Source organism: Pristiophorus japonicus, unplaced genomic scaffold (genome assembly GCF_044704955.1).
Source record: "Pristiophorus japonicus isolate sPriJap1 unplaced genomic scaffold, sPriJap1.hap1 HAP1_SCAFFOLD_75, whole genome shotgun sequence".
NCBI classification, from domain to species: domain Eukaryota; kingdom Metazoa; phylum Chordata; class Chondrichthyes; family Pristiophoridae; genus Pristiophorus; species Pristiophorus japonicus.
In genome coordinates this window covers 1,574,310-1,577,310 of record NW_027254666.1, presented here as the reverse complement: position 1 = coordinate 1,577,310, position 3,001 = coordinate 1,574,310, and the positions used below count along the sequence as shown (strand labels likewise).

The window sequence follows — 3,001 nt, the reverse complement described above, 5'->3', positions numbered from 1 at the left end:
TCTAAGGTGATGTGTTCAGGTCACTATAGATAGTGTTCGAATACTATTGCAGACATTTCTTATATTGAATCATTCGGCAGAACCCATTTGCTTTGTCACCACCAACTCCTTAAAAGTGCGATTCAGCAGTCCACCTGCTCGCTTCACATTTCCATCTGACCTGGTGCTGAAATTTGTTCATTCTTTTGTAGAACGACAATTATTTATTTTGCCCTGAGCATGTGAGGAACTTTTGTCCCGATCTCATTGGGTTTAATTTTGTTAATCTGGTGCTGAAAGTGGAGATGTTTCCGCAGTGTAACGGTTAACACCTTCTAGTTTTTTGAGTTCATGCTCAACATTCTCCTTCAGTGCATATGGTACGGAACGGGGCTTGTCTTAAACCAATCTAGCGTCCTTCTGTACCCTGACACTCGCCTTGAAGCCTTGGATCGGACTTTCCGTTTCGCAGAACACCTTTGGATACTTCTTGACAACCTCATCCGTTGATGAAAATCTCGCTTCCACACAGAAAATCTGACTGCAATCCAGCTTCAGTGAGCTTAATCAATTTCTTCCTTGTAAGGCAGACTTTCTCTTTTCACTACTATTCGAGGCAAGTTCTGAAATTAATCTTTATATTTCACCGATCGGTACAGTGATATGACCAACCACAGGAATTTACTCTCCCGAGTAACCTCGCTGCTCTATCATGGGTTTCTCCAGTTGGAAATCACGCAATTTGTCGCGGTACAGTGACTCCGGTATTACACTCACGGATGCACCCGTGTCAATTTCCATTGGTATCTTGAATCCAGCAACATCTATGTGGATTTTGATGCTTTCCGAATCACTGTCCGTTAAACTCGTGCTGCTGATGATGTGTAAATCTAACATCTCCTCGTCCTGTTGTTGGTCTTCCATGCTATGAAGTCTTTTGGGATTTCGACTCAGAGCTTTGAACGCTGGACTCATAGCTTTAACAACAGGTTTACCCTTCAGGCGGCATGCCTTCGTAAGATGCCCAGTCTTTCTGTCGAAGAAACACTCTGTCTTCACGTGTGGACAACTTTGAGCAGTGTGTTGTCCCAGGCACCTACAGCATGACTTCGACGCTCTGGTAGAATTTCCAAATTCTGAGGCTTTGGTCTCCCTTGTAATACCTTCAAATGCTCTGATAATGACTCCACGAGACAATGTGTCGTTCTTTAACTGTAGTGACCTGAGTCCTTTATTGATAACCTTTATTGGTGGCCTGCCTTTTATACGAGGCCAGGCACACCTGTGTTGGTAAGCTACAAGTCTCCCACTGCAGTGCCCTCTGGTGGCACACCTTGTAATAGTACAAGCAGTAACCATGTAGAACACATGACAGGTGTCACTGTGGAACCGTTTCTCTCACTCAAAGTTAGACGCACGACCGTGGGCGCCACGAGGTCGAGGTAGGTAGCCATTGACCTTCAGGTTCATATATAAATATATATAAATATATCGACATGCATCGTAACTATTCCCTGGTGGTCGAGGGGTGAAGACCCGTTGCAAAACCTGGTTTGACATGTATCGTAGCTGTTCCCTGGTGGTCGAGGAGTTAAGACCCGGCGCACTAACCTGGTTTCAATCCTCGATCAATTCATCGCATAAAAATAATTGAGGTCTGTGAGACGATTAATAATTGCTGCAATCACCATGAATACCAAAACTTTCTTTGATAGACCGAGCTTGCAGACTATCTGGCTTCTCCTGCACTTTGCCGGGCACGTGTTTGGGGTTTAATTGTGTAAACTCGGTGAGTTCGCTGATCGCGGGGAGAAGGTAGGAGCTTCTGTGGCCCCACTGTGAGAATGTGGAAGTGAACACGGTGGCTGGGTGATCCGTGACATTTCTGTAAAGGGCAGCGGAGGAGAAGGATTGCGAACATTCAGTTTGGGACAGAAGTTGTTTCAGGTGAGCCAACACATTCCCGATCAGCACAGAGGGAGCTAACTGGTCAGCTCCTCGCTGTGGGGGCTGTTGTACAAGAGGTTTCTGTAGTGTAGTGGTTATCACGTTTGCTTTACACGCGAAAAGTCCCTGGTTCAATCCCAGGCAGAAACATCATATTTAATCTTGCTGTGGATGAACAATCGGAGGCGAGTTTAGTCTTTCTGCAAATGCTGCCTGGCCTGCAGAGATTTGCAGCATTTGCTGTTTTTATTTGCTATTTATTCTCCTGGCAAAAGGGCTCCCTTATTCATTAATTGCTCTTTATTTCACCAATAAATAGATAACTTTGAGTGAGAGAAAATGTATCCACCGGGGACCTTTTGCGTGTGAGGCCAACGTGATATCCGCTACACTGCAGCCCATCAAAGGGCGAGAAACCACTGAATATAAAGGATGAGCTGACAAATAACCGGGGAAGTGCAGTCTCGTGAATGTCAAACCCTCCTTTCTTATTCAGCAGTGGCATGAACGGGAGTCAGACGCCACAAAGTTTAATTAATGACACAAATACAAGTAACACTTGCAAATCTTTTCAGTGTAAAATTCTTTCACTTTATTTGAAATGCTACTGCGTTGAATCTGAAAATACACACGGTGGGATTTTATCTTCACTACTGATTGTATTTTGTGTGCACGGTAGGAATAATCGGTGCTGATAAATTTGATAAAAGTTGCCGCAGATTCGTGGTGTCATCGGCAATGAACACTTTCAACCAGAAAGCTAAAATACATTGCGTAAAATGGGTTCACATGCATAAGAACATAAGATCATGAGAAATAGGAGCAGGAGTGGGCCATACGGCCCCTCGAGCCTGCTCCACCATTTAATACAATCATGGCTGATCTGATAATGGACTCAGGTCCATTTCCCTGCACGCTCCCCAAAGCACAGGCCAATTGATTGAAGTATGGAATGTCCCTGAGTTAGCATTTGTTTGATTGTGTAAAAAAGGTGAGGGGTTAATTAATGATGGTTTCCCGTGAAAGCAAGAGAAAAGTATTCAAACAAACCATCCGGTGACTGTCAGCTGAGCGC

General features: G+C 44.5%; 1 non-coding gene across 1 annotated transcript; it reads left to right on the top strand.

Annotated features, from left to right (window-relative positions):
• The first annotated feature begins 2,003 nt into the window (after nucleotides 1-2,003).
• On the top strand, nucleotides 2,004-2,076 carry trnav-uac (transfer RNA valine (anticodon UAC)). The gene has a single exon. It is a non-coding gene; the product is annotated as a tRNA-Val (tRNA).
• The last annotated feature ends 925 nt before the right edge of the window (nucleotides 2,077-3,001 follow it).